The sequence below is a fragment of the Schistocerca nitens genome, chromosome 11, assembly GCF_023898315.1.
Source record: "Schistocerca nitens isolate TAMUIC-IGC-003100 chromosome 11, iqSchNite1.1, whole genome shotgun sequence".
In the NCBI taxonomy this organism is placed as follows: Eukaryota; Metazoa; Arthropoda; class Insecta; order Orthoptera; family Acrididae; genus Schistocerca; species Schistocerca nitens.
The window spans coordinates 211,651,133-211,675,846 of NC_064624.1; the positions used below are offsets into that span (position 1 = coordinate 211,651,133).

Sequence of the window (24,714 nt, forward strand, 5' to 3'; positions counted from 1 at the left end):
CTTCTTCTGGTCAAGTTGTGCCACAAACTCCTCTTCTCCCCAATCCTATTCAGTACCTCCTCATTAGTTATGTGATCTACCCATCTACTCTTCAGCATTCTTCTGTAGCACCACATTTCGAAATCTTCTATTCTCCTCTTGTCCGAACTATTTATCGTCCACGTTTCACTTCCATACATGGCTACACTCCATACAAATACTTTCAGAAATGACTTCCTGACATTTAAATGTATACTCGATGTTAACAGATTTCTCTTCTTCAGAAACAAAACATTTGACACGTATTGTTTAGCACTCGAGACAAAACTAAAGGCATTCTGTGAAACTGATATTTTGTGTGCTCCTCTACTCTGGAAGTGGTGAGCTAGATGACTCGGAATTCACTGAAGAAGAACTGTAATTGTGCCACTACAGTGATTCTCTACCGATTCAGTTTGCCAAACGCGAAAAGGAGAACCATCGCATTAATACTAAGAATTACGGAGACACTAGGTTAACCGTACTATTACTACTACTACTAAATCTGTAATACTATAAGAGGCGGTCAGAAACGCTTTCCTTGCCATTGCCGGTCTACGTTTTATATCCTCTCTACTTCGACAATCATCAGTTATTTTGCTCCCCAAATAGCAAAACTCCTTTACTACTTTAAGGGGATACGGAATCGGATTTTGGGTTAAAAAATCGAATTTTTTTTTATTGGCGTATTATATTCTGCCATGTTTCCTCTTTAAAATGACGTATCATACATAGCTCTACTACAATTATAACTATTTTATTTTTATATATTTGTGAGATCGGGTATTGCGCTCTTCACAGTGGTATAATGTTCGCTATGTCAAATATCTGGGAGATGGTGACTCTAAAGCATTCAAAGAAGTTTTGGAAAGCAAACCATATGGGAACAGTGTAAATATAAGCAAACTTGAATGTATAGGACATGTGCAGAAGAGAATGGGTGCCAGGCTGAGAAGGTTAAAATCAGTTATGAAAGGGAAAAAACTAGATGATGGGAAAACCTTGGATGGCAGAGGAAGATTGACTGATTCCATAATAGACCACATTCAGAACTGCTATGGCCTTGCAATCAGGCAAAATACAGGCAATCTTGAAGAAATGAGGAGAGCTATATGGGCTTTATATTTCCACACCGCATCCACGGATGAGCATCCACAACATGGTTTGTGCCCCAAAGGTGAAAACAGCTGGTGTAAATACAATAGGGGACTAACAACAGGAGAGAAATACATTCACCACCACAGTCTACCATCAGCCATCATGGCAGAAATAAAGCCCATTTTCAGAGATCTGGCTGGCAGAAGTCTTCTGATGAAATGTCTTCACGGAAAAACGCAGAACCCCAACGAGTGCTTGAATAGTGTGATATGGCATCGTCTCCCAAAAACAGTGTTTGTCGGAATTAATACACTACATTTTGGTGTGTATGATGCTGTGGCAACCTTCAATCTTGGAAATATAACTAAATGCCAGGTCCTTCAAAAGTTGGGTATGTGTGTTGGTTCCCGTACGGTACGTGCTATGTTCTTTTTAGATCAGCACAGACTAAGGCATGCTGATAATATAATCAAGACATTAGTGAAAAAAGCAAGACAGGTGCAGAGGGGTGCCAAAAGAAGACTTGAAGATGATTATGAAGACTGTGAAGGGGGTATTAGCTACGGATCAGGAATGTTTTAATCTTCTTTCTCCGTTTCCCGTAAGTTTACTTTTTACTTCATCTAGGAACATTATCTCAGGTACTGGTCAACCTAGAAGTCTGAAATTTTTATGACGTAGTGACATAGGTCCCTATTACATACTGAAACAACGATTTTTTAATTACTTGATTTACAAAAGACTTAGGGGTGATAGTCTAGTAAAAAGCGATGGAAAAAATTTACTTAAAAATAAATGTACAATATCTCTGTAAGAAAATACTTTGACAATAAACTGTTGTTTCAGTATTGTTGTAACATATGAATGCACATACAGTAAAATTTTTACCTCTCTGTCTCCAGTAGTTTGTGAGAAAATGTTCCCTATAGTAGGCATATATTAACATTGCGGGGATAGGTGATTCCGTATCCCCTTAAGTGTCTCATTTCCTAATCTGTGTTGTTGAATTTAGTCGTACTGAATCAGTGATCGCAGTTCAGTGCTAAACAACCACCACCAAAGAACATTCGACGGTGGCATAAACAGTTTGAAGAGACGGGGTGCCTCTGTAAGGGCAAAAGTCCTGACCCGTGACGCCTTCCTCAACAAATCCGACGAGCGTGTGAGCGGGGCCCCCGCAAGTCTACGCGTCGTGCTGGCCGACAACTTGCGCTACCGCGCGTGACAGTGTGGCGTCGTTAGCCCTCGAACCGTACCGATTAACCACTGGTGCAAGCTGTTCGAGATACTGACAAAGTGAAGCGAGTGCACTCTAGCAATGCTATCCTAGAGGGTACGTAAGGTGACACTTATGTCACGGCTGATACTCAGCGATGAGGCAGCTTTCCACAGCAGATGAACTCACACACACACACGCTTCGTACCGCACGACGACAGAAGTGGATGGAAACTACTCAGAGTATGGACTTTTAAAGTATCCAGCAGGGAAGCGTGGTCGCTGCCTCGAGAAGCAGGAGCCAGCCGTATGGCTCGAGAGCAAAACCCCACAACACCTAACAAAATGCTTTACGCATTGCTAAAACATCTAAAGGGGTAAATGACCCAGAGACAACAATACGCATTGAACGTGAACTTAGAAAGCTAAAAGCAACAGCCAGTGTTGGACACTAAATATTCGTGCGACATCACCCCCGAAGAGAGCAATAGAGGGCACAGAACCAGGTAAAGTCCCCGTCTCGGGTGGCATCGTCCCAGAGTCTCTTATCGAGTGTGGCCAATATACGAAAATGTGGGCAGCAAAGTCCCTCACATCACTACTGCAGACAGGAAACGTACTCCAACAACTTAAACGTGCCGAGGTAATCGACCTCCTAAAGCCAGGTGAAGCGGGAAATCTTCCGCGACACTGCCGGCCCTCTCTGTGAGGTGCTGGATGGGCTAAACAAAAAGTTTCGAACGCTTCGCGTATTTTTTGATTTAACAAAGGCATTTGACTGCGTTGATCACACAATATTGCTCCAGAAGTTGGACCATTACGGAATAAGGGTAGTGCCTCACAATTGGTTCACCTCTTACTTTAGCAACAGCCGGCCGCGGTGGTCTAGCAGTTCTAGGCGCTTCAGTCCGGAACCGCGCGACTGCTACGGTCGCAGGTTCGAATCCTGCCTCGGGCATGGATGTGTGTGATGTCCTTAGATTAGTTAGGTTTAAGTAGTTCTAAGTGCTAGGGGGACTGATGACCACAGATGTTAAGTCCCATAGTGCTCAGAGCCATTTGAGCCACTTTAGCAACAGGCAGCAAAAGGTCATTATTCTCAATGTTGATAACGGCTGTGATGTGGGATCTGTGTGTGGTACTGTCAAGTGGGGGGTGTCCCAGGGATCAGTGTTGGGGCCGCTCCTGTTCCTTATTTATATAAATGATATGCCCTCTAGTATTATCGGTAACTAAAATATTTCTGTCTCCTGAAGACACTAGCTCGGTAGTAAAGGAAGTTGTGTGCAACATTGGCTCGGTTTCAAGTAGTGCAGTACGTGACCTCAGTTCATGGCTTGTAGAAAATAAACTAACGCTAAATCACAGTAAGACTGAGTTTTTACAGTTTCTGACACACAATTCAACAAAACATTACGTTTTAATTTCACAGAAGGGTCATATGATTAGTGAAACTGAACAGTTCAAATTCCTAGGTGTTCACATAGATAGTAAGCTGTCGTGGAAAGCCCACGTTCAGGATCTTGTTCAAAGACTTAATACTGCCATTTTCACTATTCGAACGGTATCGAAAGTGAGTCATATTTCGACATGTACATTAGTCTACTTTGCTTATTTTCATTCACTTATGTCGTATGGCGTTATGTTTTGGGGTAACTCTTCGCATTCTGGAAGGATATTTTTGGCTCAGAAACGGGCGGTTGGGGCAATAAGTGGTGTGAGTTCACGAACCTCTTGTCGACCTCTGTTCGCGAGTCTGGGTATTTTGACATTGGCCTCTCAATATGTACATTCGTTATTGTCGTTTCTTCTTACCAATATTAGTTTATTTCCAACAATAAGCAGCTTTCACTCGGTTAATACTCGGCAGAACTCAAACCTCCATTTGGATCGGACTTCCTTAACTCTTGTGTGAAAAGGTGTGCAGTATATACTGCTGCATCCATTTTCAATAAGCTACCACAAGAATTCAAAAATCTTAGCAGTAATCCACGCGCTTTCAAATCGAAACTGAAGAGTTTCCTCATGGGTCACTCCTTCTATTCTGTCGAGGAGTTCCTTGAAAATTTAAGATGATTCTCATTGTACTGCTGATAGCGTTTGCTTAAACTTGTGGACTGATTTTCTTGCAGGTTCATGAACATTTTATTTTTATCTGTTATTACTTTTATGTTGTAAGTTCATGTACTGACACGTTCCATGACCTTGGAGATTTGCTCCTCAATTTGGTCCTACGGAACTTGACGTGTACAATAAATAAATAAATAAACAACACTGCTCAGCAAGGTCTACAAACTTCTGGAACGAGTACTACAGGGTGTCCGAAAAGTCTTTCCCTGATTGCATAAATTGATAACTCAGGCTAGAAGTAAGATCCAAATATGAAACTGCTGTCTAATTGTTTACAAGCTATCAAAGTTTTTTTTCACACATCAGTAAACCTCCACTTCCATTGTTGCCCAGTGACAGTACACGTCGACATGACTTCGCGGTCGAAATGCTATCACGTGTTGAGGACGGTGATGGTTATCTCAGGCGAATTGCCTTTTCCGACGAACCGACCTTTTTTGTCAGTGGAGCAGTGAATCGCCATGATGTGCGCATTTGGGGTTCACAGCCCCCTGGCGAGGCCACGGAGTGCCCCAGAGGCAGTCCAGAGGTGAATGTTTGGCGCGCGCTATTGCACGATCGAATTACCGGGCCATTCTTCTTCGCTGAGGCTACCGTCACATCTGCAGTGCATCTGCACGTGTTGCAACTGTATGCTGTTCCTCAGCTGCTTCAGTATCACCCCGGTGTCTCGTTTCAGCAAGACGGTGCACCGCCTCGTTGGGGTTTGGACGTCCGTGCCTGTCTCGATACGACCTTTCCTGGGCGACGGATTGGTCGCGATGGACCAACGGTTTGGCCTCCACGCTCTCCTGACATAACCCCATCAGACTTCTTTATATGGGGGTTATGTCAGGGACGAGGTGTACCGAACACGTGTACCAGATCTCGAAACCCTGCGGCAACGGATAACCACAGTCGTCGAATAGATCCCTCCTGTGAAGTTGGCTAATGTGTGGACGGAAACTGAATATCGCCTAGATGCGCTACGTGCTACCGAGGGTGCTCATGTGGAAGTTTACTGATGTGCGAAAAAAACTTTGATAGTTTGTAAACAATTAGACACCAGTTTCATATTTGTATCTCACTTCTAGCCTGACTTATCAATATATGTAACCAGGGAAGGACTTTTCGGACACCCTGTACTTAACAAGGTCGCACACACAATAATTGACGGCCGTCCCAGTAGAGCAAGCCGGCTTTCGTCCCAACCGAACGTGTGCACGAGTCCTGGCCATTACAACACCTACTGAAGCGGGATTCCGAAAGAAACTAAAAACATGTGTGGCCTTCATCGAGTTGTCAGCAGCCTATCATACCGTCTGGAGACAGGGCCCACTCTACAAACTGATGAAAATAATTGACAAAGCTTACTGTTAACACGATGGGTAACAGAGGATTCCAGGTCATCACGGCAAACCAAGTCAGCAGCCAGAAAGTCCTTCAGAACGGCCTACCTCGAGACTCAGTGCCTACACATCGCTGACGTGCCAGAAACAGCTCGTACGAGGTCTGGCTACGCTGATGACTGGCGCATCGCAGCTAGTCAGGCAGTGGAAGAAACCCTGTCATCGCATCTGTCTGCCCTGGCAGCGTACTTCCGTAAATGGGGGTTCAGGCCCGACGCCACGCAGACACAAGTAACTTGCTCCCATCTCAATAACGGAGGAGACAGAGCTCTGCAAGGATACTTTGACGACTCACGCCCGAACCACAGGGGGCCAGTGTACCTTGGGGTCACGTTAGGCAGAACAGCTGCCAAGGTGAGAACGAGAAAGAATCTCATCCGTAAACTCTGCGGAACCACCCGGGCATCGACGGCAACAACTCTCGAGGGCGCCCGGGCTGAGCCCGGTATACTCTGCGGCAGAGTCCTGGCTGAACATTAGCCGTGCGAACAAACTCTATGTCGGACATCGTGCGCATTATTTCAGTGAGGTCTACACCTAACGTACGGCTACCTGTCCCGAGTCGTATACCACCCCCAAAAATGCGACGAGAAGCAGCCTCGGTCAGGGAATACGAGATCTAAGCAAACGCTGAACTACCGGTACACACCGATATGCGTGACCTGAGTACAGAGAGGCTTCATTCCAGACACCCTCCTCTCGGTCTCGACAGCCTCTGCTCTGGGAGAACAGAGTGGCTCCAAAATGCCGCAACAACTTGCAACCTAAGGCCTCGTATGACTGAGCCACTTGCTGGGTTTGATCAGCCCCGCGACATCTGGTCAACCCCGAACCGACCGAGAACTGCGCACGGAAGATCTACATCTACATCTACACCCATACTCCGCAAGCCACCTGACGGTGTGTGGCGGAGGGTACCTTTAGTACCTCTATCGGTTCTCCCTTCTATTACAGCCTCGTATTGTTCGTGGAAAGAAGGATTGTCGGTATGCCTCTGTGTGGGCTCTAATCTTTCTGATTTTATCCTCGTGGTCTCTTCGCGAGATATACGTAGGAGGGAGCAATATACTGCTCGACTCCTCGGTGAAGGTATGTTCCCGAAACTTCAACAAAGGCCCGTACCGAGCTACTGAGCGTCTCTCCTGCAGAGTCTTCCACTGGAGTTTATCTGTCATCTCCGTAAGGCTTTCGCGATTACTAAATGATCCTGTAACGAAGCGCGCTGCTCTCCGTTGGATCTTCTCTATCTCTTCTATCAACCCTATCTGGTACGGATCCCACACTGCTGAGCAGTATTCGAGCAGTGGGCGAACAAGCGTACTGTAACCTACTTCCTTTGTTTTCGGACTGCATTTCCTTAGGATTCTTCCAATGAATCAGTCTGGCATCTGCTTTACCGACGATCAACTTTATATGATCATTCCATTTTAAATCACTCCTAATGCCTACTCCCAGATAATTTATGGAATTAACTGCTTCCAGTTGCTCACCTGCTATATTGTAGCTAAATGATATGGGATCTTTCTTTCTATGTATTCGCAGCACCATTCAATTCCCATTCCCTGCACCATGCGTCAATTCGCTGCAGATCCTCCTGCATTTCAGTACAATTTTCCATTGTTACAACCTCTCGATATACCACAGCATCATCCGCAAAAAGCCTCAGTGAACTTCCGATGTCATCCACAAGGTCATTTATGTATATTGTGAATAGCAACGGTCCTACGACACTCCCCTGCGGCACACCTGAAACCACTCTTACTTCGGAAGCCTTCTCTCCACTAAGAGATGTGCTGAAAATGGCTCTGAGCACTATGGCACTTAACTTCTGAGGTCCCCTAGAACTTAGAACTACTTAAACCTAACCTAAGGACATCACACACATCCGTGCCCGAGGCAGGATTCGAACCTGCGACCGTAGCGGTCGCGCGGTTCGCGACTGTAGCGCCTAGAACCTCTCGGCCACTCCGGCCGGCGGAGATGTGCCGACTCACTCTTCCAATGGGGACTGCTGTCTCCGCCAGCACGTGACTGCGTAGGCGGACCATCCGACACGCCAGAGAAGAACGCAGTGGGGACTTTGAAGAATTCGCCATGGCATCCTAAAAATCCATTGAATATATACAAGGACTAGATGTTTGTCTGTGAATACGTGTGATGTCGAACGTGATCCAAAACCGAAATGTACCTAAATTCCATACGCTACATAAATAAATAAAATTCACGTACTCTCTTCCTCTCTGATTCCGCGCAGAACCTCCTCATTCCATCTACACTTCAACATTCGTCCCTAGCACCACATCTCAAATGCTCGGACTACTACTGTTCTGGTTTTTCCCATAGCCTAGGGTGACCAAACGTCCCGGAAAACCGGGATCGTCCCGGTTTTCATCCCGGTGTTCCGGTGTCCCGAAAATTTGTTTCGGGACGGTCAAAAGTCCCGGAATTCAATTTTTAAATACATTTCGTGAAACTTTCTCAAATTTTTTGGGGTTTCGCTATATTAAAGGAAATACAACACAAGAAATTAATATATTTTAGCTTATTTGTCAAAAACCTCCATTGTCCCATACTAGTAATCACAGTATCAGTATTGACACACTCGGGCAATAATTTACTTTGAGCGGTACTTTGGCCAACAAGTAGTAAGTTGTATTACTGTAACAGAGCTATGAAACCGTCCGATTGTCTCACCACTTACTCACACACTCATTGTCAGAACAGTGTGGTAGTTGATGTTTTGTCAGACAAACTGCAATATTTTTTTCTCATATTAGTGGTATTATTGCTGCAGTACTGTGAAACGCAATGCCGAAACGTGCCTGCAAGTTCAGTGACTGTTATTCCAAGGAATGGAATTTCATTAAGAAACGTCGTTTTGATTACGAAGCAGAGTGTGTCCGTATGTAAGTGTTTTATTAGTATGAGTCATGGTGGACGTTCCGACACAGTTGATCACATCAGGTCACAGAAACACACTAACAGATACAGTGCACCGAGCTGCAGTAAAACTCTACAAAATTATTTTGTGAAACATCAGTCAAGTGAAGAGACGAAAGTTCGAGCAGCCGAGCTTACACTAGCCTACCACACGGTAAAACATCACCAAACTTATAAATTTTAGTGATTGTACTAATAAGCTTAACAGAATTATATTTGACGATTCTTCCATTGCAAAAAAGTTTAGTTCAGCAAGAACTAAAGTGTGAGCCTTAGTGAAAGGAGTTATTGCTCCCCAGCGTGTAAAGGAAAGCCTCGAATACATCAAAAAGTCTTCTTTCTACGGGATATCCACTGATGCCAGCAATCATAAGGCCACTAAAATATGTCCGTTTGTTGTTCAGTTTTTCGATATTAATCAGGGAATTCAGACAAAACTTTTGACGGTGAGTTCCCTACCTAATGAAATATCTGACGAAATTTCAAGATTTTGTATGAATACTATCGAAATGTTTGATCTTGAGAAAAATAAATGTGTGGCATTTTGTGCAGACAACACCAACACAAACTTTGGTGGTTTAAAAAGACAAGGCAAATGCAACGTATTTACCAAATTAAAGGCAACATTGCATGAAAACACTGAAGGCATAGGGTGCCCTGCACATGTTTTACACAGTAGCGTGCAGACATCTGCTGACAGTTTAAGCTGTGATGTCGAAACTATCGTCATGAAGGTATACTCACACTTTTGCATACATACTGTTAGAACAGAGATGAGTTCTGTGATTATGTGGGAACTGAATATATGAATGTAATGTGTCACTCGAAAATTCGCTGGTTATCACTGTTTCCAGCAGTTGAAAGAGTAATCCGCCTGTTTGAATCGTTAAAAGATTTTTTCCTAAATGAAGACAAAGCCCCCAAAATATTGGTTCAGTTTTTCAGTAACCCTTTAAGTGAAGTCTACTCCAGAAGAGGGGCAGCAGCCTTTCCAGTAGTTGCAGGGGCAACAGTCTGGATGATTGATCTGGCCTTGTAACACTAAGCAAAACGGCCTTGCTGTGGTGGTACTGCAAACGGCTGAAAGCGAGGGGAAACTACAGCCGTAATTTTTCCCGAGGGCATGCAGCTTTACTGTATGATTAAATGATGATGGCGTCCTCTTGGGTAAAGTATTCCGGAGGTAAAATAGTCCCCCATTCGGACGGGGACTACTCAGGAGGATGTCGTTATCAGGAGAAAGAAAACTGGCGTTCTACGGATCGGAACGTGGAATGTCAGATCCCGTAATCGGGCAGGTAGGTTAGAAAATTTAAAAAGGGAAATGGATAGGTTAAAGTTAGATATAGTGGGAATTAGTGAAGTTCGGTGGCAGGAGGAACAAGACTTCTGGTCAGGTGAATACAGGGTTATAAATACAAAGTCAAATAGGGGTAATACAGGAGTAGGTTTAATAATCAATAAAAAAATAGGAGTACGGGTAAGCCACTACAAACAGCACAGTGAACGCATTATTGTGGCCAAGATAGACACGAAGACCACGCCTACTACAGTAGTACAAGTTTATATGCCAACTAGCTCTGCAGATGACGAAGAAATAGAAGAAATTTATGATGAGATAAAAGAAATTATTCAAATAGTGAAGGGAGACGAAAATTTAATATGGGTGACTGGAATTCGAGAGTAGGAAAAGGGAGAGAAGGAAACATAGTAGGTGGATTGGGGGTAAGAAATGAAATAGGAAGCACAGAGCATAACTTAATCATAGTTAACACTTGGTTCAAGGTTTTAAATTGTAAGACATTTCCAGGGGCAGATGTGGACTCTGACCACAATCTATTAGTTATGAACTGTAGATTAAAACTGAAGAAATTGCAAAAGGGTGGGAATTTAAGGAGATGGGACCTGGACAAACTGACTAAACCAGAAGTTGTACAGAGTTTCAGGGAGAGCATACGGAAACAATTGACAGGAATGGGGAAAAGAAATACAGTAGAAGAAGAATGGGTAGATCTGAGGGATGAAGTAGTGAACGCAGCAGAGGATGAAGTAGGTAAGAAGAGGAGGGCTAGTAGAAATCCTTGGGTAACAGAAGAAATATTGAATTTAATTGATGAAAGGAGAAAATATAAAAATGCAGTAAATGAAGCAGGCAAAAAGGAATACAGACGTCTCAAAAATGAGATTGACAGGAAGTGCAAAATGGCTAAGCACGGATGGCTAGAGGACAAATGTAAGGATGTAGAGGCTTGTCTCACTAGGGGTAAGAAAGATACTGCCTACAGGAAAATTAAAGAGACCTTTCGAGAAAAGAGAGACACTTGTATGAATATCAAGAGCTCAGATGGCAACCCAGTTCTAAGCAAAGAAGGAAAAGCAGAAAGGTGGAAGGAGTATATAGAGGGTCTATACAATGGCGATGTACTTGAGGCCAATATTATGGAAATGGAAGATTTTCAAATGGCTCTGAGCACTATGGGACAACATCTGTGGTCATAAGTCCCCTTGAACTTAGAACTACTTAAACCTAACTAACGTAAGGACATCACACACATCCATGCCCGAGGCAGGTTTCGAACCTGCGACCGTAGCGGTCGCGCGGTTCCTCACTGAGCGGCTAGAACCGCTAGACCACCGCGGCCGGCAAAATGGAAGAGGATGTAGATGAAGATGAAATGGGAGATACGATACAGCGTGAAGAATTTGACAGAGCACTGAAAGATCTGAGTCGAAACAAGGCCCCGGGAGTAGACAACATTCCATTAGAACTACTGACGGCCTTGGGAGAGCCAGTCCTGACAAAACTCTACCATCTGGTGAGCAAGATGTATGAGACAGGCGGAATACCCTCAGACTTCAAGAAGAATATAATAATTCGAATCCCAAAGAAAGCATGTGTTGACAGATGTGAAAATTACCCAACTATCACTTAAGAAACCTGGGTACATGTGGAATGAGGTGTCCATTGGCACCCGGGTGAATGTGTCCCGGTTTTCACCGAAAATAATTTGGTCACCCTACAATAGGCGCCCTTTCTTTCTCACGATCAGCATTTGCTTTTTCCTTTTATTTTTTCAGTAGCCTCGAAATTTTATATTAAATCCTGTTTTAGAGGTTCTCTCTCTGGTTCTGAGACCAAAAGACGAATAAGCAAGAATAGCGGCTTTCTTTTCTGGCGTTAATTCAACTGACCTGCCCGTCTTCTCACTGCAAAGTCTCAACTCAGAATGGCAGTATAAACAATGGTTTCATTGTAAAACCAAACGACAACAAAGAGTTTTGTATGGTTGGAAAACATGTGTGAAAGAAGTCAGATTATTGAGGGGAGAGTAAGTCAACAAAGTTTAGCAACAATAGGACTGGTATAACCTGAAGCAAACTGCTGCAAAAGACAAAAAGAGGAAGTAATTCGTGGTGATGCAATAAAATATTTCCACCACTGTAGATGAGATGAAGCAAGCCTCGTACACTGCATGCACACGTCTACCATCTAACGGACCACGCACCATGGTAACATGCACAACTACTGTCTCGGCAATCGTGTGTCAATTCTTATGCCAAAGTATTTATTGCTCGTTTCTGTCGGCATTGTTATTAAAATGGCACTAACTGCTTTTCTCATTTCCTATAATAACGCAACATTTCAAAGCAATCCAGATTTTACGAATAACTTTTTTTAAAAAGTTTATTTAAAAAGAAAAAACGTTAGTAGTGCTACTGTGACTTTCTTATTTCGGTTTTCTCAACCCGTTATTAGTAAAAAATCTGTCATAAGCGAGACTAAAATACCGAAAAACGCCGAATAATCTGAACTAAAATATCTGTAACGGTTTTTCCCGTCCCAGGCGCTAGCTGTGTTCGCGAATTGCAGTGTTTGGTTGCGCGCGCTGCCGGCAGGCGGCTCCCGCGTCGCCCGACAGGAATGTGCTGCGACAGTCAGCTGTTTCTGCTTGGCGGTTGCTGGCCTGGCCGTGCATTGCATTGCGCAACGCGAGCGGGACAAAGCTCTCTCTCTCTCTCTCTCTCTCTCTCTCTCTCTCTCTCTCTCTCTCTCTCTAACTGATACGAGACGTTTCTGTGTTCACGGAAAATTACGATATGGATTCTACGAAGTGGTAGACATCCTGAGACGCAGCAAATTGGAATTACTCGATCTATGATTTCGACTCCTGATTGTAAATACATTCTTCATTCTCTGTGATTTTTACCCTACCTGGATAGAGTTACTTCGTAATTTGTACGTGGTGCTAGGAGTGTGTAAAATACAGGGAGCGAAAGCTCGTATACAACTTGTACAGAAACCAGCCGTAGGTTAAGTTTCGAGGCAGCGGTTAGTTTCTCCGAAGCGCACCTACCGAACCATAGACCCACTCCCTCCTCCACTCTTCGCCTCCCCCGACAATAACAATAATAAATGTTAAGTCCCATAGCGCTCAGAGCCATTTGAACCATTTTGACTTTAAAGAAACACTTTGAGATCATTTGCACATATTCACGGACTTTATGTTCCCAAACAACGACGGAATTTTTATGAATGGAAATGCGCCAGGTCAGCCACAACTCCTGGCGAGTGGTTTTGAGGAACACTGTGGATAGTTGGAACGAATGATTTGGCGCGGCAATGAAGAGGTCGCCTCAGTGTACAGTTGCACTGCGATTTAACACACCTCTGCTATTATAAGTCTCCCGCACCGAGTTGTGACGCTCATTTAAAAACAAAGAGAGAGAGAGAGAAATTCCCTGGCAGGTGGTAGTAGGCCGTTCCGACATAAATCTGAAATTAAGCCGTGAGCTGTGAAGGGCGTAGACATAATAGCGAAAGCAGTGGGAAAGTAACAGGGAGAGAATCGCCGTGGCGTTGTGAACTACAAAACGACGAAACGTGTCGTTTCTTTAAGGCTCGTAATCGTGCTCGGAATTATTGAAAATTCGAGTCCGAGCAAAGCTCGCGTCGAAAGGAATCCAAAATGCCTGAAGAGTCCTGTGCCGAACGACTGCGAGAGTTATGGCCGCGTCGAAGAGGAAATTGAAAAAAAGGCACGATGCGAACACGAACTGAAGCCGGCCAGGAGACCCGAAAGGCGCATTCTCTGTACTCCATACACACTACGAGCCTAACTCAACTGTTAACCGCAGTTTAGTTATATTTTTGTTTATTTTGGTAGCACTGTCGTTTTACGTCGATGACCCATGCTTTGTTTATTTGTTGTTGTATCTTTGCAATTTTCACGCTGCTAGGTTATAGAGATGGGTCGAACTCTTTCATTCCCGTGAAGTACTTCATTCATTCGTTCAAATGAAGTAGTTCATTCATGAAGTACGGAAGCCTGGCGAAGTTGCCCAGTTCGCCGTTCAGCCGCGGCTACGCTCGCTTCGCCTCGCTCGTACAATAAAGCTTCGTAATACTTCATATTGTTACCAACAGATGGCCGAACTATGCAGTAACGTGCACGCAACGTTTTGCGTCTTACAGCGTCTGAGTTAACTTAAATACAGGATGGTCGAAGGGGACAAAGGAAAGATAAACAGAGAAGCCTGTCACATATAAAGAAGGTATTACGTTTAATCTTGCTCGACATCTTCTCATGAAGCGCCAAAAAGAGTCTTCATCTGCCAAGTGAAACCTTATTTGTTGTATTTACGGACTGAAAACTAGGGCTACCAACGAAATGCAGTCCAAGTTTATGTTCCTTTTAAAATTTAATCCAAAATAGAATGAGTATGTTTACCACTGTCACAAAGTCTATATACCTACGCTAAGTAATTATTCAGAAGTTTTCCTGGAGATTTTATTTTTATTGAGACTAATAACCCTCTAAATTCAAAACGTAAACTGTCACCTGTAGTCATTGGTACGATTTCAGGTAAAATCCCTCTTTATTTTATTCGAAAGCAGTTTTTGTGTCTGTTCACGCTTATACAATGGCTAGCAACACGCGATCGCGTAAAAGTAATGAAATTTGGGGTTTCTTCGCCGATTTAGGTTATGTGAAAGCAAAGTCAACTGTTGTTCTAAGTGTATTTCACCGTTCGATTCGTCGACAGGCAGTACAGGGAGGATTGAAGTAAAGGGAGAATGAGTGACGTAGCGCCAATGTAGTGGGAGAGGGAGAGGGGAAGAGAGTGAGTGAACGAACTAGAAAAAAAGTGTGGAGTGTACCATCTGTGGAGAGTTTGAAGTACCAGTTCACTGAAATTGAGTGGTTAGTTCACACTTCACTGGAGTGAAGCGTTCATTTAAACGACTCATTCACGAGCTCCCCATCTCTACTAGGTTAGTTTCGTGATCGCTGTCGCGCTGTTAATTGTGGCTGCTCCGCTGTCTATTCGCACCAGAGAAGAGCGACGCTCAGTGGTCCGTGTCTTGTGGTCGGAAGGCGTACCAGGGGCCGGCATTCATCGAAGACATTAAGTACAGTACGGGAACAGCGTTTTGCACACCGGAGTGTCTACGAATGGATTGCAAAATTCCGAAATGGTCGCACAAGTGTTACGAACGACGAAGGAGCCGGACGACGCCTTACCACCACAAATGAAGAAACCATTCAGCGTTCACGTGAGATGATTCTCTTACACAGACGATTAACTACTGACGAAGCGGCACATCGTCTGGCAGTTAGTCAAGGTGGTGGTTGTGGTCTTCAGTCCCGAGACTGGTTTGATGCAGCTCTCCATGCTACTCTATCCTGCGCAAGCTTCTTCATCTCCCAGTACCTACAGCAGCCTACATCCTTCTGAATCTGCTTAGTGTATTCATCTCTTGGTCTCCATCTACGATTTTTACCCTCCACGCTGCCCTCCAATGCTAGATGGTGATCTCTTGATGCCTCAGAACATGTCCTACCAACAGATCCCTTCTTCTTCTCAAGTTGTGCCGCAAACTCCTCTTCTCCCCAATCCTATTCAATACCCCGTCATTAGTTATGTGATCTACCCATCTAATCTTCAGCATTCTTCTGTAGCACCACATTTCGAAAGCTTCTACTCTCTTCTTGTCCAAACTAGTTATCGTCCATGTTTCACTTCCATACATGGCTACACTCCATACAAATACTTTCAGAAACGACTTCCTGACACTTAAATCTATACTCGATGTTAACAAATTGCTCTTCTTCAGAAACGCTTTCCTTGCCATTTCCAGTCTACATTTTATATCCTCTCTACTTCGACCATCATCAGTTATTTTGCTCCCCAAATAGCCAAACTCCTTTACTACTTTAAGTGTCTCATTTCCTAATCTAATACTCTCAGCATCACCCGACTTAATTCGACTACATTCCATTATCCTCAGTTTGCTTTTGTTGATGTTGATCTTATATCCTCCTTTCAAGACACTGTCCATTCCGTTCAACTTCTCTTCCAAGTCCTTTGCTGTCTCTGACAGAATTACAATGTCATCGGCGAACCTCAACGTTTTTATTTCTTCTCCAAGGACTTCAATACCTACTCCGAATTTTTCTTTTGTTTCCGTTACTGCTTGCTCAATATACAGATTGAATAACATCGGGGAGAGGCTACAACCCTGTCTCACTCCCTTCCCAACCACTGCTTCCCTTTCATGTCCCTCGACTCTTATAACTGCCATCTGGTTTCTGTACAAATTGTAAATAGCCTTTCGCTCCCTGTATTTTACCCCTGCCGCCTTTAGAATTTGAAAGAAAGTATTCCAATCAACAATGTCAAAAGCTTTCTCTAAGTCTACAAATGCTAGAAATGTAGGTTTGCCTTTCCTTAATCTTTCTTGTAAGATAAATCGCAGGGTCAGTATTGCGCCTCACGTGTTCCAACATTTCTACGGAATCCAAACTGATCTTCCCCGAGGTCGGCTTCTACCAGTTTTTCCATTCGTCTGTAAAGAATTCGCGTTAGTATTTTACAGCTGTGACTTATTAAACTGATAGTTCGGTAATTTTCAGATCTGTCAACACCTGCTTTCTTCGGGACTGGAATTATTATATTCTTCTTGAAGTGTGAGAGTATTTCGCCTGTTTCATACATCTGGCTCACCAGATGGTAGAGTTTTGTCAGGACTGGCTCTCCCAAGGCTGTCAGTAGTTCTAATGGAATGTTGTCTACTCCCGGGGCCTTGTTTCGACTCTGGTCTTTCAGTGCTCTGTCAAACTCTTCACGCAGTATCATATCTCCCTTTTCATCTTCATCTACATCCTCTTCCATTTTCATAATATTGTCCTCAAGTACATCGCCCTTGTATAGACCCTCTATATAGTCCTTCCACCTTTCTGCTTTTCCCTTCTTTGCTTAGAACTGGGTTTCCATCTGAGCTCTTGATATTCATACAAGTCGTTCTCCTTTCAGCAAAGGTCTCTTTAATTTTCCTGTAGGCAGTATCTATCTTACCCCTAGTGAGACAAGCCTCTACATCGTTACATTTGTCCTCTAGCCATCCCTGCTTAGCCATTTTGCACTTCCTGTCGATCTCATTTTTGAGACTTTTGTATTCCCTTTTGCCTGCTTCATTTACTGCATTTTTATATTTTCTCCTTTAATCAATTAAATTCAATATTTCTTCTGTTACCCAAGGATTTTTACTAGCCCTCGTCTTTTTACCTACTTGATCCTCTGCTGCCTTCACTATTTCATCCCTCAAAGCTACCCATTCTTCTTCTACTGTATTTCTTTCCCCCATTCCTGTCAATTGTTCCCGTATGCTCTCCCAGAAACTCTGTACAACCTCAGGTTTAGTCAGTTTATCCAGGTCCCATCTCCTTAAATTCCCATCTTTTTGCAGTTTCTTCAGTTTTAATCTACAGTTCATAACCAATAGATTGTGGTCAGAGTCCACATCTGCCTCTGGAAATGTCTTACAATTTAAAACCTGGTTCCTAACTCTCTGTCTTACCATTATATTATCTATCTGATACCTCCTAGTATCTCCAGGATTCTGCCTACAGACTTGGGTTTCACAAAGTTTGTGCAAGGTGGGTCCCAAAATAACTCACACAGTTGCATAACCAAACTCGCTCGGACATCTCCAAAAAACATTTGGATCGCTATGCTACCGAAAGGGACAACTTCTTAGACGGAATCACTACTGGTAGCCAAACATGGATCCATCACTGCGAGCCGGTGAGTAAACGGCGGAGCACGGAGTGGAAACATCCAAATACGCCGTGCAAGAAAAAGTTCGAGACCCAACGGTCCGCAGGAAAACTGACGCTTACGGTTTTTGGGACGCACGAGGTCCAGTACTGCGGCATTATGGGGGAAAGGGACAACAGTAAACAGTGTACGCTACAGTAAATTTATTAGTAGCACGATGCACCAGGGATTCCTTCGTCATTCGTTCATTCCTTGATTCGTTCATTCACACACACACAGAAACTGAATATCGTTCATGATCATTTTAAAAATAAAAGTGTTACACGAAAAGTCTTTCATTGTACAGTTCGGTTAGGTGCTACAGTTAGCGATAGTGTTGGGGACGCGGGTGGGCCGAAGCAGATGGTAGGGGGAGGGCGCAAGTACTGTCTGATGTCTGACTGCACTCGGGGCTGATGGTCTGAGGAAGATTGGCAGCCTCTGGCTAGGGAGTGGCTGTCGTAAGCGCTACGAATACTTGTCGACATTCACTGGTGGGAAAAGACAGAAGCTCTTCTGCTCAAGAAGTGCTCACGGCCGCATTTACTGTACACTTCTTTGCTGTTTTGATCCAGACCATCACCTCTTAAAAATCTGGAAGCCAAACAGCTTTCAGTAGATGATCTCCATTGTCAGAAGTACCAGAACGATTCTCGCTTCTAGTTTTCAACTGTTGTTTCCGGACCAGCGGCCCTAACCTCAAACTGGTACGTTACTGGTATGGCATGTGAGTAACGCCGAAATGTAGGGCACGCTAATACATTTAAATACTTAGGCTGCAGTGTTACGTGAGGAGCGAACAGTGGACCACAAAAAACTTGGACCTATGTTGATGGTGTTAGGACAGCAACCAGCCACAAATTTACTTTCAGTTCCTTTATTCAAAGGGTACCGTTACCGGTTTCGATTTAATGATGATTTAAAGAACATATTGATGCTTTAAGACTTGGTAACTTGAACAAATCAGCATTTGCAGCGCATATTGCTGAAGAAAACCATTCAGTGGGAAACGCTGAGGACAACTTAAAAATTTTGCATCTAGCAGAGAAAGGAGCCACAATGAATATATTAGAAGAATTAGAAATACACACACACACACACACACACACACACACACACACACACACACACACACACACACACACACACAGCACCCCAGACTATATCCTTAACGAACAGAGTTAGCTAACACCCCTTTCCTCAAAAATTTCCAAAAATTACTTTCCAGCCTCCAAAGCAAATAATATTAGTACACCTATCTGCAGATCAAGTAGCAAATTTATATGTTACTATAATTCTCATGATGTTAAATGTAATTAAATAATATACTATTTTACCTATACAGTTCTATAAAAAAAACTTTATAATTATTTTAAAAATATCGACTCAAAAATTCAATGCCTCTGTACTAGTGTAAAAGGCATTACAGTTGCGTAAATGAATATATGATTCTTTCCAAACATGGGACATCGTCGTGAAATGTTACGACATATCATAGCATCTGTGATACTGATATGTTTGTAAGCTCTTTGTATGTATCAAAACATGTGGTGTGTGTGGTAGAAATCTTCTCAGTGACAAATCTGAAGTGTTCAGTGAGAACAATTTACTTGTGCAACAATAAGAATGAAGTGAGAATGCATTTACATCTGTTGGACGAATGTTATGGAAACAAACACTGCAAACCGACGTTTCACGTAAGTCACATGCAACGGAAACCTGTAACGCAACCATCTGTGTGTGGCACGTTTATAATTATATATTACTTATATTTTTAGGACAATTAATCCGTAAAAAACGCAGCTCGTGTCATAAAGAAAGCGTGTAAACCGTCTGAGGATGAATCACAACGATTCGAAACCGGTAACGGTACCCTTTGAACAAAGGAACTGAAAGTAAATTTGTGGCTGGTTGCTGCCCCAACACCATCAACATTTGTCTTCAAACAACAGCCACGGTCTCCATCATATGCCAAAATTGCACAAAGTTAGACCTGTTTGACCCTGAAAGTTTGTAACGCCATCGCGGAAAACCGCGCCGTCCATTACGCTCTTCCCCAAGTGACGCTCTACTATTTCGCTCGTGGGCGTCATCAACCGCTAGCGGCAAGACGCCGTCATTAGCCGTTTACCGTTGCGTTGCGTTGTGGCGCGGCATGGCTGGCTAGCGCAGTGAATGTACTCCGTCCAGCGTAAGAGTAGTCGTGACGTAAAGAAACAAACGCGATGATTGGTGAAAAGCCGCAGCACACGTGCACCGGTGGTGTTACGTACGTCCTACTTATGTACTAGATATATTATTACTAAGTTACGTTAAAACAAACTAAGATATTGAGATGTATTAACAGCCGTCAACGTTTTTATTAATCACGCTTTAACCACGCAGTGTTCATTTCAAAAATCGTGTACAGTCACAGCCTCTGACTGTCGCGCTGCAAAATGGCTGCCGCTGCTTCCTGCTCCGTAGTGAAACACGCGTGTGGCACAGCCGTCAAAGAGTGCCGACAAATACATTGTTCCCAAAATTCAAATGGCTCCGAGCACTATGGGACTTAACTTCTGAGGTCATCAGTCCCCTAGAACTTCTCAACTACTTAAACCTAACTAACCTGAGGTCATCACACACATCCGTGGCCGAGGCAGGATTCGAACCTGCGACTGCAGCGGTCGCGCGGATCCAGACTGAAGTGCCTAGAACCGTTCGGCCACAAAGGCCGGCCATTGCTCTTAACGATTTTCATAAATTTACAGGAAAAAAATCGGCTTTGAAGTTTTCCGTGGGACTGTACTGAATACACCTGAGATACAAATACTCTATGGATGTACAGCGGAAGCTGTATGGTAGTATAATTATAATCTGGTGCAGTTCATAGATCGCTGCTCCAACCTTCGCCTTCATCATTTTTTTCATTCAGTTTAAAAATACAATTCCTAATTGTGAAATTCATCGTCATTTTTTATGAATAATGCACGTCTTCTTGTTTCTATTTACATACTGCACGCAAAATTCTTTTTTTCATTCAAATATGAATTCTTAATTATCGATATTTTATGAAAAATTCTTCATAATGGTACCTACAATTAAGAAAATTTTATTTTTAGGATCAAATGAAAAAAAAAACGAATACTCTGTTTGGACTGTGTCCAGTGTTCTATACCACAGGCGGATCACACGAGCCAGAGTGGTGTGGTAGAAACAGGAAAATGATTTTCACAGCTTCGAGCACACCATACAAACGCTGCATTTCTACATTTGCCACTGTACCATTAGAAAATGAACTCAACAGAACGGATCTGGAGCCAAGTTAATGGATATGTCGCCAGAAATGACGAGTGTGTTCAGCTGCCACACGTACTGGGACTGACGCACGCAGGTTTTTCACACGGCACTGCCGAACGCTGGCGGCATATACACTACTGGCCATTAAAATTGCTACACCACGAGGATGACGTGCTCCAGACGCGAAATTTAACCGTCGGGGAGAAGATGCTGTGATGTGCAAACGATTAGCTTTTCAGAGCATTCACACAAGGCTGGCGCCGGTGGCGACACCTACAACGTGCTGACATCAGCGAAGTTTCCAACCGACTTCTCGTACACAAACAGCAGTTCACCGGCGTTGCCTGGTGAAACGCCGTTGTGATGCCTCGTGTAAGGAAGAGAAATCCGTACCATCACGTTTCCAACTTTGATAAAGGTCGGGTTGTAGCCTATCGCGATTGCGGTTTATCGTATCGCGACATTGCTGCTCGCGTTGGTCGAGATCCAACGACTGTTGGTAGACTATGGAGTCGGTAGGTTCAGGAGGGTAATACGGAACGCCATTCTGGACCCCAACGGCCTCGTATCACTAGCAGTCGAGATGACAGACATCTTATCCGCACGGTTGTAACCGATCGTGCAGCCACGTCTCGATCCATGACTCAACAGATGGGGACCTTTGCGAGACGACACCATCTGCACGAACAGTTCGACGACGTTTGCAGCAGCACGGACTATCAGCTCTGACACCGTGGCTGAGGTTACCCTTGACGCTGTGTCACAGACAGGAGCACCTGCGACGGTGTACTCGACGACGAACCTGCGTGCACGAATGGCAAAACGTCATTTATTCGGAGGAATCCAGGTTCTGTTTGCAGCATCACGATGCTCACATCTGTGTTTGGCGGCACATTGGAAGCGTGTATTCGTCATCGCCATACTGGCGTATCACCCGGCGTGAAGGTATGGGGTGCCATTGGTTACACGTCTCGGTCCCCTCTTGTTCGCATTGACGGCACTTTGAACAGTGGACGTTACATTTCAGATGTGTTACGACCCACGGCTCTACCCTTCACTCGATCCCTGCGAAACCCTACGTTTCAGCAGGATAATGCACGACCGCACGTTGCAGGTCCTGTACGGGCCTTTCTGGATACAGAAAATGTTCGACTGCTGCCCTGGCCAGCACATTCTCCAGATCTCTCGCCAACTGAAAACGTCTGGTCAATGGTGGCCGAGCAACTGGCTCGTCACAATACGCCAGTCACTACTCTCGATGAACTGTGGTATCGTGTTGAAGCTGTACGGGCAGCTGTACCTGTACACGCCATCCGAGCTCTGTTTGACTCAATGCCCAGGCGTATCGAGGCCGTTATTACGGCCAGAGGTGGTTGTTCTGGGTACTGATTTCTCAGGATCTATGCACCCAAATTGCTTGAAAATATGATCACATGTCAGTTCTAGTATAATATATTTGTCGAATGAATACCCGTTCATCATCTGCATTTCTTCTTGGTATAGCAATTTTAATCGCCAGTGGTGTAGAACGTCACGTCATAAAAGAAGAGGACAAAATGCTGCGCCCGGGTGCCTTCGTGGATTCCGCTGTCGATCGATTCGTTATCAACGCAGCAGATGACAGTCGCAGAGCTGCAATATATTTCTCGGATTCGCATAAGGAAACAGCTAACAGATTACCAGACAACTGACTAATTAACACCTCGAGTGGCTTCAGTATTCAGCAGTACGGTGAAATCCCTGCAGTATGCTTCTGCGTCACACATAGTTCGCCCAGAATTTGCATCACTCTTGTCAGACCTGAGTTTCTCCTGGCGTATCCAACTTCCAAATAACTTCCGGGAATTCAGCCAGGCAACACTTTCAGCGACCGCCGATATTTCGGCGGGAGAACACGCCGCCATTTTCAGGGCAAACTGCAAGGGACAGGCGGCGTACGTGCAAATTTAAAACCTCGGTTCTCGGACTGCAGCAGGAAAGATAACACACACACTGAACACTAGTGCCACCAAAGATGACCAAAGTCCGAGCTATCGGAAGCCAGACTCTGAATTCGCAGGTGAGGTAGCATTGACTCTGTCGCTCTGTTTTTTGACAAGGTAGAGAGCCGGATTCCAAACAGAGTTTAAACAGAAACCTCCATTCCCCGTTCATGAGGTTGCTCGCTAATTTATTCTCAACTGCCTCCTTAGTAACACTGTCCCAATAGCTGGACGTACATGCCAATATCTCGGTGTTATTATGTAACATGGGGTGACCAGTATCCAAGCAGTGTTCGGCAATAGCAGATCTACTTGGCTGCTGTAATCGTGTGTACCGTTTATGCTCAGTACATCGGTCCTCCACGGTCCTGATAGTTTGACCAATACATGCCATGCCGCAGCTAGAAGGAATACGATATACACCCGCCTTACGCAGTCCAAGAACTCAAAAGTGCTCTAATTTTAGATGGAGGTCGGAAAACACATTTCACATAGTATTTCCGTAAAATACGACCGATCTTGTTGGACGTGTTTCCTACGTAAGGCAAAAAGGCAGTAGACTCAGGTGTCGACTCAGAATTATCGTCAATCACCCGATGTACAGTTGGTCGTCTATCACTATAACCATTTTGACGAAACGTAACTTCAAGATGGGACAGCTCAGCTGGAAAAGTCTGAGCGTCAGAAACGACATGTGCCCCGTGTACCGAGGTACGAAGTACCCCTCCACGCTGACAAGTATTAGCCTGTAAGTACAAGTCGGTGTGAGTACGTTTCCTGTAGACTGCATGTCCCAATGATCCATCATCCTTCCTGCTAACCAACACGTCAAGAAAGGGAAGGCAACCATCCTCCGCCACCTCCATCGTAAAACGAATGTTCGGGTGGATCGAGTTCAGATGTTCTACAAAGACATTCAAATTCTCCCTACCAAGAGGCCAAACAACGAAGGTATCGTAGACGTATCTAAAGAAACAGGCTGGTTTCAAAGGCGCTGACTCCAATGCACGGTCGCTGAAAGTGTTACCTGGCCGAACTCCCGGAAGTTATTTGAATGCATCACTCTTCTTTGTAAGTAGAATACTATGTTAGGTGAGAGCATTGTATGCTTTCCGTCTGGTCACGCAAGAGGCGCGCGCGGCCGTGCTCGAGTTTTGACGAACAGTGTTTCATTCTCTTTAAAAATTAGTGACATTCGAAGTTAGGTATACTCTTTCTTTGCGTCAAAACTGCGACTCCTCACACGAGTGCAGTTGAGCTGGAACGGGTGGCTGCCCAGCACTGTCCAAGCTAAACGCGTCCGTAAATATGTTGTCCCGCACTGCGGTCCAGTCTGTATGCGTGTAACGCACAGTATGGAGCGTGTGTGCTTACGATCGTACTCGGCTGTACTGGACACGCCTCGGCATCCGCTCCACGTGAAGCGAAATCCAATGAGGTTCGAGGTGGCGCGGAAGAATACACGGTGTAATGCTTACATCAGGTTTCCTTCTTTTGATGAACAGAGTGTACAGCCGCAGTAGTGTGTGTGAAATGGGGCAGCTTCCGGGCAGGAGTGAGGGGG

General features: G+C 44.3%; 1 protein-coding gene across 1 annotated transcript in view; it reads right to left on the minus strand.

Moving 5' to 3' along the window:
• The window catches only part of LOC126212794 (abnormal cell migration protein 10-like), a 563,013-nt gene that overhangs the window by 488,019 nt on the left and 50,280 nt on the right, over positions 1-24,714 (minus strand). The window lies entirely within an intron of this gene.